General features: G+C 38.8%; 2 pseudogenes; both read right to left on the bottom strand.

Moving 5' to 3' along the window:
- Nucleotides 1-2,362: 2,362 nt before the first annotated feature.
- On the bottom strand, nt 2,363-12,428 carry LOC113106844 (toll-like receptor 9; annotated as a pseudogene).
- An 809-nt stretch (nt 12,429-13,237) lies between these two features.
- LOC113106843 (toll-like receptor 7) lies at nt 13,238-15,888 on the bottom strand (annotated as a pseudogene).
- Nucleotides 15,889-18,143: the final 2,255 nt, after the last annotated feature.

Genomic DNA, 18,143 nt, shown 5'->3' with positions numbered 1-18,143 from the left:
CAACATATAAAATCAGCTATGATATGAAGAAAATAATATATTCTTAAGACAGGATTTAGGGGTGCAGTGGGGGGGGGGGCATGTAGCTGGAAAGAATGGATGGCTATGGAGAAATATGTATTTTTGAATTTATATTTTTTGCCATTGGTGATGTAGTTATGATGTGTTATCAGTTAATTCCTGACCCCCTTGCTGTGACGAGACAGAAAGCACAAAGTGTTGAAAAGCTTCAGTTAATTATCTCTTTAACAAACAGTTGTGAGGAAAGCTTCTGTGCTTTGCTAAGCTTTGTTTAGCCTTTACTAATATCAAGCACACAAAGAACAGTGATCAAATGGGGTTTTATATTTTAATAAAAAGTGTGGAAATGCATGCAAACGTACTGGAATTGTATTGAGGGGATCAATCATCACAAATATACACTGAACAAAATTATAAACTATATAATTACAACATATAATTTTTTCTGCATCTTCGTCCTCATCGGGGTCTCGAACTGACTTCATTTCATTGTCGTAATGGACTTGAGTGGGCAAAAGCTCACATTTGATTGTGCCTGGCACTTTGGAGAGGTGTTCTCTTCATGGATGAATCACGGTTTCAGATGGCAGACAGCGTGTATGGCGTTGTGTGGGTGAGCGGTTTGCTGATGTCAGCGTTGTGGATCAAGTGGCCCATGGTGGGGTTATGGTATGGGCAGGCGTATGTTATGGACAGTGAACACCAATGCATTTTATTGATGCCATTCTGAATGCACAGAGATACCGTGATGAGATCCTGAGGCCCATTGTTGAGCCATTCGGTGAAATTTCACCAGTCTGTGGCAGCAGGGCAGCCTGGGTAGGCTGCACAGTGCATCTGTCTGCAGTACGCAGTGTCTCGGAGAAGAAAAGTTGATTGATAAGCAGTTAGCAGTGAGTTTAGAGGTAAGTTTGACACCAAGTCGAAAAAATCCATAAGCAGACAGTTAACCATGCAACAACCACGTTGTTACGTTATTTACATCCGCAATACTATATCTCATCTAATTTTTCTATGATCGTCGGGTCAGATAAGGGGATCTAATGTTAGTCTAGCTCTTTGTGTGTGTTTAAACTACTGCTGTCACAAAATTGGCATGCATTACTTTCCCAACATCTGTGACTATCCAATTTTGAAAAATGGTTGACATGCCTAATTAAACTGAGATATCTAAGCAGTGTCACTGAATCAGAGGGACATGTTTTGACAGTCATGGTTATTATTGCTAATATTGCAATCATGGTTATGATTGTTATCCTGCATTATAATCTTGTTTTAATCCAGATAACCTAAATCTATTGATGGGTTATGTTGTATGACTATATCTGTTCATATTTCCTCAAAACTCACTAGAAGACATCATTTGACGGGTCTTTTTTATTTATTTTTTTAAATCTCCTGGGGAGCATACCCCCAACCCCCCCAAGAATTGCTTTTTCACAAAGTACAATTTAAGTATAGATTACACAGACGGTTGTTAGTGATTACACAGAGAAATGGTCCACAATTCAGAAATAAAGACCCACACCATCTTGATATGCCACATCTGTGAGGTGAATGGATTATCTCCGTAAAAGAGAATTGCTCACTAACACAGATGTAGACAGATTTGTGAAAAATATTTGAGATAAATAGGCCTTTTGTGTACATAGAAATAGTCTAAGATCTTTGAGTTCAGCTCATGAAAAATGGGGCAAAAACAAAAATGTTCCATTTATAGTTTTGTTCAGTGTAATGTAATTATAACAAGTGTTTTAACTAGTAATTCATTATTCATTGTGACTACACACACACACATTCACTGGCCACATTATTAGGTACATCTTGCTAGTACCGGGTTGGACCTTCAGAACAGCCTCAATTCTTCATGACATAGATTTAACAAGGTGTTGGAAACATTCGTTAGAAATTTTGGTCCATATTGACTTGATAGCATCACTCAGTTGCTGTATATTTGTCGGCTGTACATCCATGATGTGAATCTCCCGTTCCACCACATCCCAAAGCTGCATTACTGGATTGAGATCTGGTGATTGTGGAGGCCATTTGAGTAAAGTGAACTCATTGTCATGTTCAAGAAACCAGTCTGAGATGATTTGAGCTTTGTGACTGTGGCGAGTGGGGCGGGGCCGAGAGGTGTGGGAACGAGGAGTGAGGCCAGGTGTAGTGATTGGAGATGAGCTACACCTGAGCCCCACCGCTAGTATCGAGTCCCACGTAGGAGATGGAAGGATATAAAACTGGGGTGCAGGACCGCGAGGGAAGCGATGATATCCGCAAGCGGCGTGGAGGACGGGCTTTGCATGGCGGCGGCGGTCCTTCTTCCCGATGAGTAAGAAGTTCATATTGTTACACTGGTGCAGAAACCCGGGAAGGAAGAAGGACCGCCGCCGCCATGCAAAGCCCGTCCTCCACGCCGCTTGCGGATATCATCGCTTCCCTCGCGGTCCTGCACCAAGAACAACATCAGGCCCTGCTGGACCTGAGGACCGATCAGGAGAGAGAGACGGACTGCTGACCCGAACCGGAGACGGAAAACCGGAAGGAGTGAACCGGAAGTTTGACAGAGCGTGTCAGAATAAGAGTCACCGTTTGGGTGTTTGTGATTTTCTTTGTTCTTTGTTTAGTTTTGGTTAAATAAATATGTCAGCAGTCCAGCCGACCACTTTGTCCTCTTCCTTGCCACACGAACTTACTACAGTGACATGGTGCATAATACTGTTGGAAGTAGCCATCAGAAGATGGTTACACTGTAGTCATAAAGGGATGGACATGGTCAGCAACAATACTCAGGTAGGCTGTGGATGCACAATTGATACAAAGTGGCCCAAAGTGTGCCAAGAAAATATCCCCCACACCATTAAACCACCAGCTTTCATGTTCTTTATGCCAAATTCTGACTCTACATCTGAATGTTGCATCAGAAATTGAGACTTATCAGAGCAGGCAACATTTTTCCAATCTACTGACAGGAGCAGCAACTGGTGTAGTCTTCTGTTGCTGTAAACGATCTATCTACACCTACTAGGGTTCGACATGTTGTGCGTTCAGAGGTATTCTGCATACCTTGGTTGTAACGAATGGTTATTTGAGTTACTGTTGCCTTTCTATCATCTCTAACCAGTCGCCCATTCTCCTCTGACATCAACAAGGCATTTCAGCAGTTTTTGAAATACTCAGACCAGCCTATCTATTTATTTGGTTGCTGGTGTTTACAAATTACAAACCCAATTCCAAAACAGTTGGGACACTGTACAAATTGTGAATAAAAAGAGAATGCAATGATAAATATTTTATTCAGAGTACAACATACAGTTTTGTTCAAAATAATAGCAGTACAATGTGACTAACCAGAATAATCAAGGTTTTTCGTATATTTTTTTATTGCTACGTGGCAAACAAGTTACCAGTAGGTTCAGTAGATTCTCAGAAAACAAATGAGACCCAGCATTCATGATATGCACGCTCTTAAGGCTGTGCAATTGGGCAATTAGTTGAATTAGTTGAAAGGGGTGTGTTCAAAAAAATAGCAGTGTGGCATTCAATCACTGAGGTCATCAATTTTGTGAAGAAACAGGTGTGAATCAGGTGGCCCCTATTTAAGGATGAAGCCAACACTTGTTGAACATGCATTTGAAAGCTGAGGAAAATGGGTCGTTCAAGACATTGTTCAGAAGAACAGCGTACTTTGATTAAAAAGTTGATTAGAGAGGGGAAAACCTATAAAGAGGTGCAAAAAATGATAGGCTGTTCAGCTAAAATGATCTCCAATGCCTTAAAATGGAGAGCAAAACCAGAGAGACGTGGAAGAAAACGGAAGACAGCCATCAAAATGGATAGAAGAATAACCAGAATGGCAAAGGCTCAGCCAATGATCACCTCCAGGATGATCAAAGACAGTCTGGAGTTACCTGTAAGTACTGTGACAGTTAGAAGACGTCTGTGTGAAGCTAATCTATTTTCAAGAATCCCCCGCAAAGTCCCTCTGTTAAAAAAAAGGCATGTGCAGAAGAGGTTACAATTTGCCAAAGAACACATCAACTGGCCTAAAGAGAAATGGAGGAACATTTTGTGGACTGATGAGAATAAAATTGTTCTTTTTGGGTCCAAGGGCCACAGGCAGTTTGTGAGACGACCCCCAAACTCTGAATTCAAGCCACAGTACACAGTGAAGACAGTGAAGCATGGAGGTGCAAGCATCATGATATGGGCATGTTTCTCCTACTATGGTGTTGGGCCTATTTATCGCATACCAGGGATCATGGATCAGTTTGCATATGTTAAAATACTTGAAGAGGTCATGTTGCCCTATGCTGAAGAGGACATGCCCTTGAAATGGTTGTTTCAACAAGACAATGACCCAAAACACACTAGTAAACGGGCAAAGTCTTGGTTCCAAACCAACAAAATTAATGTTATGGAGTGGCCAGCCCAATCTCCAGACCTTAATCCAATTGAGAACTTGTGGGGTGATATCAAAAATGCTGTTTCTGAAGCAAAACCAAGAAATGTGAATGAATTGTGGAATGTTGTTAAAGAATCATGGAGTGGAATAACAGCTGAGAGGTGCCACAAGTTGGTTGACTCCATGCCACACAGATGTCAAGCAGTTTTAAAAAACTGTGGTCATACAACTAAATATTAGTTTAGTGATTCACAGGATTGCTAAATCCCAGAAAAAAAAAAATGTTTGTACAAAATAGTTTTGTGTTTGTACAGTCAAAGGTAGACACTGCTATTTTTTTGAACACACCCCTTTCAACTAATTGCCCAATTGCACAGCCTTAAGAGCGTGCATATCATGAATGCTGGGTCTTGTTTGTTTTCTGACAATCTACTGAACCTACTGGTAACTTGTTTGCCACGTAGCAATAAAAAATATACTAAAAACCTTGATTATTCTGGTTAGTCACATTGTACTGCTATTATTTTGAACAATACTGTAGATGACATTTCAAATGTTTAAACTGAGAAAATGGGGACTAGGGTCTGAGGAGACAAGTTGCTCAAGTTTAGGAATAGGAATGTTGTCCCATTCTTGTCTAATACAGGCTTCTAGTTTCTCAACTGTTTAGGTCTTATTTGTCGCATCTTCCTCTTTATGATGCGCCAAATGTTTTCTATGGGTGAAAGATCTGGACTGTAGTTACAGTATCCGGATCCTTCTTCTACGCAGCCATGATGTTGTAATAGATGCATTATGTGGTCTGGCATTGTTATGAAGGAAAAACAGGGTCTTCCCTGAAAGAGACGATGTCTGGATTGGAGCATATGTTTTTCTAGAACTTGGATATATCTTTCAGCATTGATGGTGCTCATCTTTCCAGATGTGTAAGCTGCCCATGCGACACACACTTATGCAACACCATACCATCAGAGATGCAGGCTTCTGAACTGAGCGCTGATAATGTGGTGTATTTTGCCGGTTCTCCCAAGGATCAAACTCAGTCAGGGATTTTTCTCTCAGAAGAAAAGACTTTATTTTAAGCAAAACAAAGTCGAGAGCTTGTTGCAAGAAGTTCTGTCGAAATGCTAGGTTGCATCTCATTATATACCCTATACAGGGCGTTTCCAAATAGTCAAACTTTTCCTTAGGCTTACAATTTTGATCCCTCCCTAGGTAGACGCTATGGTAAAGAGAAGAGACCCATTGCATGTTTTTCCAGATGTTTCCTGAGACTTGCTATGGTAAAGAAAAGTGGTGGTCAGGGTGTTTTTTGCAGACATAGGCACATTCCTTTCACACAAAGGCTATATGATTCTAATGGAATAAAACACGTATGTATAAGTATGACTAGATTCATCTTGATCATACTTGATTGAGCAAAATCCCACCAATAAAAATCTTCCACATATTCTCCCCTTTGAGACTTAATAAGTCTCACATTTGATTATTCTTATCCAGAGTGCTACTCCATAATCCAGTCATATTATTTACACTATCTAGTGACTAAATAAGTCACATTGTATTATCTCCAGTGACTAGATTATGAAATTCCACTCTGAGGGATTACTGGACCAAACATCTCTCTCCTAATTTGACATGGAGTGAGTAAAAGATCCAGTCTCCCTAACCCCTCTTTAATAGTAGACATTGTTAAAAACATGAATGTGCAATTGGTTCAGCATTTGCCTGGTTATCACAGTTTTGTATAAAAGGCGTAAAAATACATACACATACAAATACAAATCACATCACACATTGAATATCACAAGATTATAAGAGTTGATCTTCAGCTTAGATACCTTATGTATCAATTTCCCATTATTTTGATATCTTTGAATTTAATTTGCTTAACTGTGGCTTTGACTAGTGACCTCAATATAGGAAGTATACAGTGAAATAGTAAATATCCTGTCATTAATGCCATTCCTAAAAACTTTCCCTATTTAGTTATAAACTATGCTCCCCATGCTCCTAACTGTAAATCAAACCAGTCTTACATTTTATTATCTTTTCCAACATTTTCTTTATCTATCATTCTTAGCCTTTTCAATTTGATCAGTTCTTCATTAAATGCTCCCTTCTATAAATACAGCATTTTCCCCTAACATAACACATACTTTTCCTTCTTCAATTCACAAATCTTGAGCTTTTCTATTTTGCTCCTTTCATTCTATTTGTTGCATCCAATTGCTCTATTTTCCCTTCAAATCTTCCTACATCCATATTTCCCTTCTCATAACCTTCAAATTCTTCATCTACCATTACTTAAAATTCTCTTTCCACCTTTTCTTTTCTATTTGTTGGCTCATATCTGCACCCAAGTATTTTGATCTCAGTAGCAGTCCCATCACTCTCTCATTCCATCTTCACCAGGGAGACTCTTTGCGAGTCGTTGCAATGGTCTTTCCCTCGTTGGCAAGGGTGGGTCGTTACTAGCACGCCCTTCATCCCTCACTTCATGCTGTGTGGAGTTTTTGAAGCTGGTTGGGGTATTTTAAGGTTAGAGATGTGAACTCAGGTGCACTCTGTAACTGTTTTGCTGATTAATGCAAGGCTCTTCCTTGAGCTCATAACTGCACCCTCACTGGTTTTCTTTGATGGGGCGAAGCATTCCTTGGCCTTACTGGAACTGCTGTCACCTGTAAATGGAAAACTTAAGAATTTTTTGTTAGTGTTATCAAGCATGCTAATTTGTTCCTCTTGTTAGTCGTCCTTCTTGGTGTGACCTGTGGAATTGTAATGTGGGTTGAGGGCTGTCTTGGCCCCTTTTTGAGTTTTCACAATCCCTGTGCTGTCTTTACTATTTTTTAATTCCTTTCGATTTTAATCTGAGCAATTTGCTTATTTTGTTATCTCTTTGTTTTGTAAACTGAGTTCCACTATATCACTGGATAATTTATCTAGGCCTATGTTGCTCAGTAGCACAGGCCTTTTGACCGGGAAAACACTCAACCCACTGCATTTATTTTAACAGTCAGAAAGATAATGTTTCATCCTTTTGACACAATCAGCTCCATCATGATATGCTGAAAAGAAAGTTAAATGTGGGGTGGACAGAGCAAGCGTGCTTTGCTCTGCCTTCCCATGTTATACGCTGCGCATGTGTGGCACTGTTTTTCTTTCTGCCACAACAAGGACCTAGGTACTGACCAGGAAACTTAACCAAATTCATCCATGGTCATTATTTGTCTGGGCATAAATTTGCCCTGTGGGCCCACATTCATATTTGTATACAGCTGTTTGGGCAAATTGATTGAATTGCCTCAGTGTCTCGTCAGACACTCTCTTTCATGCCATACAACACCATCATTCATACTTTTTCACACACTTTCACTCCCCCCCCTTTTTTTTTTTTTTTTTTTTTTTTTTTTTCTCACAAAAACTTTTCTTTTCTTTCTTTCCTCCCTTTTTTCAAAATCTCATAGATTAATTTGTTTAGAATATTAGGCCTAGGCATTGGGCATTTCAGAGAGCCAATTATCATTTCTCAAATGTCATGTGTTTGTCTAATTTAAAGTTTAGTCAAATACTTTTTGGTTATTGCTCATGAGCAACTCTGAGAAGAGGATTGGAGATCTCTGCATATTTTGGATCCATGGCCATCAACATTTCCATCTGGTTATCCCCAGTGATGACAGTATATGTGATTTCATGATTTTGGATCTTTGGAATAATCTTTTATTCATTATTATTTTATTCAGTTTTACCTTAGAAAATTACCTTAAAACAAAATGGAGTGACCAATATTTCTATTTTTTCAACCATATAAATTTTTCCTATTGTTCATCAGGATACCCTTTTTTATTTATTTATTTATTCTCTTCTTTCCCAAAGCGCTCAGCATTGTTGTCAAGTATTCAGTTGTGCATTTTCCCCTAGTTGTTTAATGAAACTGTCTTACTATGCCAAATCCAGCTCCATGTTTATCTCATTGGTGAGTCAAGTACTCACTTCTGTCTGTCAAAGTTATTATTTTTCTTTAAGACATGAGACTGGACTGGTACCTATTGAAAAGCAGATTGAGAAAGTTAGTTAAAACACAGAATTTAAGGAAGTGCTGTGAGACCAGTGAATAATCAAGATTAAAACATAGTAAATAAAATAATCAAATAAAATAATTAACATTTGAAGCAGTCTCTATAGTGTTCATTGAATATGCAGCACCTGTGCACTTAAGGGATGGAAGTCCTTCTGGTGACATCATCAGCCTGGGCTGTTGTACTGGGTCGTCAGTCTGTGATGGCACTCAAAGACCTGATGTTGTGGCGTACGGTCTCCGTTGTTCCTCTGCTTCTTCTCAGTCTGGCTTCTGGTTTCTTTCTGCCAGAGTTTTGCATTTCATAATGTTCTTTTCACCCTCAGGAAAAGTCTCAAGTGAAAGATTCACCTTTTCCTGCTTTAATTTCAGTCTTCTCCTTGCTGAAGTGTGTTCTTCTCTTTCAAGAGGGGAGGGGAACATCCATCAGCCCCTCCCTCTTCTTCTCTCTGCAGCTGTGTTTGCTGTTTTGCCATTCCTCGACAGACTCCATTTCATTGCTTTCCTTTGTCAAGGCACTGTTCCAGAAATCATCTGAAAGTTTAACACTCAGAGACTGCATTAATCAAATGTACCTATGTAACTTCTGACCAAATTGTGTCTGAGCAATCAGCTCTTTTTCTAATTTTCACTTTTCAACCTCTTCTTTCAGTGGTCCCTTAATAAAAACAAAATCATATGGTTGAAGACAGCAGTTCTCTTATTCTTTGTTAGTTAAGCAAGTTCTTCATTGCAGGAAAATAGCAAGCATTTTTTCTTCTTTGCAAAATGCAGAAATCAGCTACCTTTATTATCTAAGTATACTGCAATAAAATAAAATAAACCTTTTTTTATAACAGCATGACATGCATATGGTAAAATAAAGACTTCAATCATAATTTTTCTTCTATATTTGCATACATGATTCAGAATAATCTAGTATTTGTGAATTAATGTTTCCTAACCAACATAAAATAATTCCTATTATTGTAAATAAAATAATTAAATTTAATTATTTAAGCAACTAGTTCCCTTCCTATTGAAAAATGCCTATAGCTTTTGAATCAAAATGTCTATTAACTTGGTCACCCAATCTTGCTTTCATTCCACATTGCACAAGTTATTTCTTTTATTTTTTACATTTACACAAGCCCAATCTCTGAAACTCTGTAATGGATTAACTTTCATACTGTCCCAGGATAACAAGATACAAATTTTAGATGTCTTCACATATTAGATATAAAGTTTTAAGCACGTGCATCCTTTAAATTCATCTATTAATAAAAGTTATTCAATAATAAATGCATATCTTATTTTAATTAAAATATTATTATTTCTATATTCCACCATATCTGCCATTTCTATATTAGTCCATTTCTTGGAACATTTGTATTTATTTTTCTCTAAAACAACCTTCCTTCAGTTAACTTTATTGTTTTAGGGCTCCTGCATTCCTTTCTCAACACCAGCCACCCCCGTCTCTGTAACTTGATCACTCCCAAGTGATGGTCCAGGAGGGGAGAGCACCTCTTGCTCCCCCCATGTAATACAACTTTACTGTGGAAACGTCCTCCTTTGTTCTCACTCCCACTACACTGGGCTCAGAAAATTTTCTCCCCTTTCACCCAGACATCCTAAATGCAAAAATCTATTATAGATCTTGGTTCAAACTTTATTGATGCTATTTTCCTAAACCCATTCACACTTGCTACACTCTTTATTGAGCCAGAGTGCTTATTCTTGCATACTTTTTCCCTTTATCTAAGGGATAATCAGTCATTAATTGTCCTTTTATTATCAAGGCTCATAATACATTCATCCCCCTCAAGTGGATACTAGTTGCGTCCAACTCCACCCAGCCACCCTGAAGTGACTGTCCAAGAATGGTGCGCAACCTTTACCCACCCAACACGGAATTTCTTTGTTCACACATTCATTCGTCCGGACACAGATACATCCACACAACAAAACACAGCTCTACCTAGAGCTCGCTCTACCTAGAGCTCCTTAAGGGCCCATCTATTCAGTCCTTCGAGAATTTCACTTATACATTCTCAAAGCGGTATCCATGGGACTTTTCCTCGCGATTCCTTAACTAATCTGCTTATCCGTTTATCACTGTCCTACCTGGCACAGCTATCCAATAAACACAGACCACAGCATGCAATGTCTTTCTGCCTACACCATATTTGTCTTAAATCGAGGTTTCCTTCCAAGGCCTTCCCATTAATAACCCAAATATGTGCATGCAGTTATTTCTTCTGGAGTAAAACCCCTTTTTCAATTTAGATATCATATTATTTTTCTAAATTTGGAAGAGCAGATTTTAAGTGTCCTTACCACTAAGAGCTGACCAGTCAACAACACACACTAATTATATAAGCAAAAAATGCTTACCTTATTCTATGGTGGCCACCACTGTGTGTGTGTTGCTCATCAGTCAGCTCAAAAGCAGTCGTCCACTCTGCTCCTTTCCAGTCCCATCTGGGGTGCCAAATCTGTGGTGTATTTTGCCGGTTCTCCCAAGGATCAAACTCAGTCAGGGATTTTTCTCTCAGAAGAAAAGACTTTATTTTAAGCAAAACAAAGTCGAGAGCTTGTTGCAAGAAGTTCTGTCGAAATGCTAGGTTGCATCTCATTATATACCCTATACAGGGCGTTTCCAAATAGTCAAACTTTTCCTTAGGCTTACAATTTTGATCCCTCCCTAGGGAGACGCTATGGTAAAGAGAAGAGACCCATTGCATGTTTTTCCAGATGTTTCCTGAGACTTGCTATGGTAAAGAAAAGTGGTGGTCAGGATGTTTTTTGCAGACATAGGCACATTCCTTTCACACAAAGGCTATATGATTCTAATGGAATAAAACACGTATGTATAAGTATGACTAGATTCATCTTGATCATACTTGATTGAGCAAAATCCCACCAATAAAAATCTTCCACAATAACAACTTGGGTTGTCCTTGTCCTCTTTAGTCCGGATGACATGGCATCCCAGTTTTCCAAAAATATCTTCAAATTTTGGTTTGTCTGACCGCAGAACAGTTTTCCACTTTGCCACAGTTGATTTTAAATGAGCCCAGAGAAAACGTCAGTGCTTCTGGATCATGTTTAGATATGGCTTCTTTTTTGACCTATAGAGTTTTGGAAATGAGTTTGCAGGAGGACTTTTTTATTAAGCTGCCCAGCCGGACAGAAAGTATAAACTTTATGGAATGACAAAGGAGGAGCCTGCACATCAAGGATCTTCAGCTGGGTGTGGTTAAGCATTAGTTTTTTACGACTTAGCACCTGACTAAGGAGAGCCTTTGGGTTCGCAAATAGTCGAATGTGACTTAGGACCAGGCTTGCGAGACAGCTCAAAAGGCACATAAGTAAGAATGAAATCATGTTTGAACTAATGTTCAGGTGGCAGAGCTGTTCAAGAACTGAGATGTTGCCCCAAGGGAAATAACGCGTGTGGGAGTCCACTCTGAGCTCCTGAAGGCTCGGAGTCAAGCTTACTATTACATCTGGGTGCATGGATTTGAGGTGATTTTCAGAAATATCTAATTGTGTAAGGTTAGTAAGACCCTGAAAGAAATGTAGGTATTGGTTACACCTTAAGTCACACATTATGTTGAAACAATTTCCAGAGAAATCAAGATACTTCAATGAAGTACTAGTAAGAATGCGACCAATGGGATTGATCAGTGTTTTAAGATGAGTGTGGATAGAATGTGAAGCGATGTCCCATACCATTAATTTCAAAGTAGAATTTGTTGTTGGTGAGATCAAAATATTTTAGTTTGCCACTTACCTCCTGGTAGGCCTTGTCAGAGTACAGGTCAATGTGATTTTGAACATTGTGAGGTAGAATAATTTGCTTAGATGTGTGAACTGCTGGCCATTTAACGTTTGACTTATGTAGTTGTAGGACAGATCTATGCATACCAATTTTTCCATGCCTCTAAAAGTGTTTTCATTCAGCCATGGGATGTTGTTTTGAAAGAGGTTAAAAAAAATTGTGCACATCTGCTTTTTGAAATGCCACAGAATAATAAAAATAACAGTAACCTTCAGAGTCTTGCATAGTGTTCCACTATGAGCTCATTGGGGGACTTTCTGAGTTTGCAAGTTGAGCTGTTCATTGTCACGTTTCTCAAGGGATTGTTTGTAGTTGTTTGATATTGCTTCATGAACTGTCACGGTTCATGAATGTACTGTTTCCTGCTCGTCTCAGGTTAAGTCATGTTGATTGTTTCATGTGGGCGTTACCTGCAGTCCATTCCAACGGTCTACTTAACGCCCTGTCTTTCGTCTCTTGTTTGTCAGATCGTTGTTTGAGGTCCTCTGTGCTGTGTCTCCTCTGCTCAAGCGTTCATCCTTCTGTCTTTGTTCCTGTTCGTCGTTCTGTGGATTCATCATCATCTCTCACCAATGCTCTGAACTCACCAACTCACCGATCCGTGCTGCCATTGAGGTCCCTGCGTCATCCACCATCAAACCCATCTGACTGTGTCATAATAAATACCTGTTTACTTGCAACTGCTTCCTGTCCTTATCTCCCGTGACATGAACTGAAAGCAATCATGTTTTGGGTAATGTCCACCCTCCTTGGTGTTCTCAACTGGCTTATAGTATCAAAGCTAACAGAGCAGATTAAGTTAATGCATTGCTCTAGGGATTCAAGTCTTGCCAGTTTGACCAGAGGTGCAAGGCTGTGGTGTGACAGTACTCTGAAGAATAATCTGCTACAACTCTCATAGAGCCGTTCTCTTCTCTATGGATGGTGACAGAATCAATTCAGAAAAAAAAAATCTGGGGATCGTAGTTATAAAGAACACAACATTCGGTGGTGCAGGCTAAAAAGTTGTTGGATAGATCTAAATCTTGGAGCTTGGATGCGAAGAGATGCTGAGGGAGTGTATGCAGACTAAGACTAATTAGAGTTCCTTTGATCCAAAAATGCATCCTGGGGCAGATACAGAGATTGATTGTTTGGACATGGAAAACGGGGCTCAGAAGCATGCTCACACCTTTGGCAATTTCACCCTAGGTTAAGGTCGCGGATGTTTAAGATTTGCCAAGGACTCTTTATTGATATTCTTGTTCTCTGGTGTTCTTGTTCTCTCCCAAGTCTAGACTTTCTAGTTAAAGTAGAAGATATGTGGAGAACAAGGGTCACATTGTTGTAATGAAGTGTAAGTTTCAAACAATCTGGGAGATCTTGAAACACAAGTGGATAAATGGGTTGGCATAGAAACAATTCTTGCTTAGCAATAGTTATTTTAGTAGTGGTGTACCTAGAGATTTGACAATATGAAAGATATAATTAAATTCCAGTCCCAGAACTACAAGCTGCTTCGGTAGAGGAGGTATGGTCTTCATGCTTTTCCCTGCTAACTGCAGGGAAGTTAGGTTTTTAAGTCCACTAAATGCATCAGGGTCAATTTTCAGGTTGCATGAAGGCCATCTCTGCTTCTTAAGACGATCTGGTATGAACTTCCACATCAAGCTGAGATGCTTGAGATTGGCTAATCCAGAAAATGTGGCACCTTTAATGTGGTGTATATGGTTTTAATTTAAGATGAGTGACATAACAGAGAGGTACATGAATTTAGGGATGTTATTAAGATGTCTGTGCTGACAGTCCACATTTATGTGTCCACCCTTGGAAGTGTGAATTTCACATGGATTTAATTCAGTATGTAAAGTTGCAGAAAGATGAAAGCGATTCAGTATGAGAACCAGCTAAACCATTTGTCCAAACATGGCCCTAAACAGTATTAAATGTCATGCTGTAATTTTTGTTATATTTCCATATCATTTCAAATATACTTAAACCACAGAAAATCACATACCAAATGTTTGCAGTCCAAAACTCCAAAGCGCTATCTTATACATTCAAGTCATCACCTTTATTTATATAATGCTTTTAACAATAAAGATTGTAAGAAGGCAACTAAACAGCATTAAATAAGAAAATAGTGTGTCACTAAAGCAAAAATGCAGTTCATCATTGAATTCAATTATGTCATCATCCAGTTCAGTTTAAATAGTATCTGTGCAATCAAGTCAACGAAAACACTGGTAATTAGTGTGGGGGGCGGGGGTGAAATGCTATTTCATGCATACTGAGTTTTTTACACTGTTAAAGAGTTGGATTCCCATGCTAAACATGGACAAAGTTTCAAAAATTAAGTTGTACGTTTGAAGGAGTATTTATGTTCCAAAAATACTCCTTCTGGTTTGTCACAAGTTTCGGAAAGTTTTTTTCGAGTATGGCTCTGTGTGACGTTAGATGGAGCGGAATTTCCTTATATGGGTCCTGAGGCACTTCTGCTGGAAGAGCGCGCGCTCCCGTATAGCAGAGCACTGAGAGCACAACAGACTTCACTGATCAGAGCGAGAGCGTCGCCAAATGTCACAAAAGAAGTGTGTTTTTGGTTGCCAGGGCAAGACAACCCTGCACAGATTACCAAAAGAGAAACAGCATTAAGGGACCAGTGGATGGAGTTTATTTTTACAGAGCATCAACGGAGCTGCATTTCGAAAATGCTTGTTTTACAAACAAGGCCCAGTTTGACGCCGGGTTTGTGTATCGTTTATTTCTTAAGGATGATGCAATCCCAACGAAAAGGGTCACGATCGTGTGTAAAACTGCTTAAAATATCTCTGTGTTATTAACTTAGCTATCGGCGCGTAAGCACATCAAGTAAACGAAAAAAAAAGAAAAAAAAAGACGACATAAAGTGGAACTTAGTCATTTTCCAAAACCGCTAAGCAAATATGTACAATTTCAGTACATACCACATAGAGACGTCCTACTGTAGTCGTTGCTACTGCTGCTCTTGTTAAATTTCAGCCTCGGTATCTGATTCTGGATTATAAATAAATGCTGAATCTGACTGTAAGCCATGGTTTGTTTTGGATGTTTTTTTCCTCACGGTAATGTCACAGCTTCCACATGCTCTCAACGCAAAAGCCTACTGGCGCTCGTGATTCTTTAGCTCCGCCCACACGTCACGCCTCCAGCCGGTCGTGTTTTTCCGGGAAAAAATGGTACAGACTATCTTTCTCTTATAAATATAATAAAACTAAAGACTTATGAATTTATGAAGGATGCAGTACTACTCTATAGGTTAACAGGATATTGAGTGAAAATGAGCATTTCACCCCCCTTTAAGTATCCCTTACTAAGCAAGCCAGAGATTACAGCGGCAAGGAACCAAAACTCCATTTGTGACAGAATGGAGAAAAAAACCTTGGGAGAAACCAGGCTCAGTTGGGGGGGGGGGGGGGGGGGGTCGGGGGGCAGTTCTCCTCTGACCAGACGAAACCAGTAGTTCAATTTCGAAGCTGCAGCAAAGTCAGATTGTGCAAAAAAATCATCTGTTTTCTGTGGTCTTGTACCGATGGCCATCTAGGAGACAAGGTCTTGACTGTGGATCTGTGGATAATTTACTTTGGCACATTTGTGTTATTACCATCTGTATAAGTGGCCATCAGCACATCAGCACTTATTTGCATCGTAATTCATTGTAAATGCTGCATTTCTAGCAATCTCAGGATTTTCTGTAATTGGCAAACAAAGTTAAACCTTTTTTTTTCTTATTATTCTTATTTTTCTTATTCAAATTATTCTTATTGTATTTTTCTCATGCTCAAATAAATCACTTATATGATGTCTAAGTTTCTGTCTAGTGTTTTATAATTGAAAAAAACTATGCAGTGGTATGTTTACTGACTAAATAGTTTGTAGAAGCCTTCAATACTATTGGGAAATATATTTTTTATATTTGGGGGGTGGGGGGTGTAGACATATTCTCATACAAATATTTGCAGGAGTCTCATTTTTCATGATAACTTATTCAGATTTGAAACAGAATTCATGAGACATGTGGCTTTCAACCCATTACTTTTCTAGATTGCTTCAGGACTCATTTCATGTATTTTTATATCAAATAAGAAAATATATTTAAGTGTGATAAAAAAAAAATCAAGGCACTTCAGTGTCTATAACTTTTAATATTTTTGAGCATTATCAAATCTGGTTGATAAAAATTAAAGCCCAAAGGGTCTTCTTTCCAAAGACACCAAAATAATGTTTGTAACAAACGGAAGTAGGAAACTGTTACAAATATAAGCTAGGTAGAAGCTGGCTAACAGGTTAAATATTTGAAATGTGTCGGTGTGTTGTGTAAACCAGATTAAACAGGTGGGTCTTTAATCTAGATTTAAAGTGACAGAGTGTGTCTGCCTCCTAAACATTATTAGGTAAGTTATTCCAGAGTTTGGGACCCAAGTAAGAAAAGGACCTAATGCCGCAGTTGATTTAGATATTCGTGGAATTATCAAATTGTCAGAGTTCTGAAAACACAGCGGATAAGAAAGGCCTATAGTGCAATAATAGCACGTCCAAATACTGAGGTGCTAAACCATTCAGGGCTTTGGAAGTAATAAGCAAGATTTTAAAATCTATATGATGTTTAATAGGGATCCAGTGCAGTGTTAACAGAACCAAACTAATATGGTCATACTTCCTGGTTCTAGTAACAACTCTAGCTGCTGCATTTTGGACTAGCTGTAGTTTGTTTACTAAGTGTGCAGAACAACCACCCAATAAAGCATTACAATAATCTAACCTTGAGGTCATGAACGCATGAATTAACGTTTGTGCATTTGTCGTGGTGAGAATAGGTCATAATTTAGATATATTTTTTAGATGGAAAAATGCAGTTTTACAAATGCTAGAAACGTGGCTTTCTAAAGAAAGATTGCTATCAAATAGCACACCTAGGTTCCTAACTGATGACGAAGAATTGACAGAGCAACCATCAAGTCTTAGACAGTGTTCTAGGTTATTACAAGCAGAGTTTTTAGGCCCTATGATTAACACGTGTGTTTTTTCCAGAATTTAGCAGTAAGAAATTACTCCTCACACAGGTTTTTATATCGTCTATGCATTCCGTTTTTTTAAGTGGTATGTTTCTCCGGGCCTCGAATACTTCCTGATGATATCTCCCAAGGGTAACATGTACAGTAAAGCGTGAAAAGTATTGGCCCTAGTACTGAGCCTTGAGGTACTCCATACTGTTATTGTGATCAATATGATACCTCTTCATTCACAGCAACAAATTGATGGTGGTCAGATACGTACGATTTAAACCATACTAATGCACTTCCATTAATGCCAGCAAAATCTTTTAGTCTATTCAAGAGAATGTTGTTGTCAATCATGTCGAATTAAGATTCGGATAGCATTAATAGAGAGATACACCCACGATCAGATGGTAAGAGCAGATCATTTGTAACTCTAAGGAGAGCAGTCTCAGTACTATTATACGGTCTAAATCCTGACTGGAAATCCTCACATATACCATTTTTCTCTAAGAAGGAATATAATTGTGAGGATACCACCTTTTCTAGTATCTTGGACAGAAAAGGGAGATTTGAGATTGGTCTATAATTAACAAGTTCTTTGGGGTCAAGTTGTGTTTTTTTTATGAGAGGCTTAATAACAGCCAGTTTGAAGGTTTTGGGGACATGTCCTAACGGCAATGAGGAATTAATAATAGTCAGAAGAGGATCTGTGACTTCTGGAAGCACCTCTTTTAGGAGTGTAGATGGAATAGGGTATAACATTTTGTTGGTTTAGATGATTAAACAAGTTTATAC

The sequence above is a fragment of the Carassius auratus genome, chromosome 8 (assembly GCF_003368295.1).
Source record: "Carassius auratus strain Wakin chromosome 8, ASM336829v1, whole genome shotgun sequence".
Lineage (NCBI taxonomy): Eukaryota > Metazoa > Chordata > Actinopteri > Cypriniformes > Cyprinidae > Carassius > Carassius auratus.
Note: the sequence above shows the minus strand (reverse complement) of the source record. Positions and strands in the feature narration are given on the sequence as shown.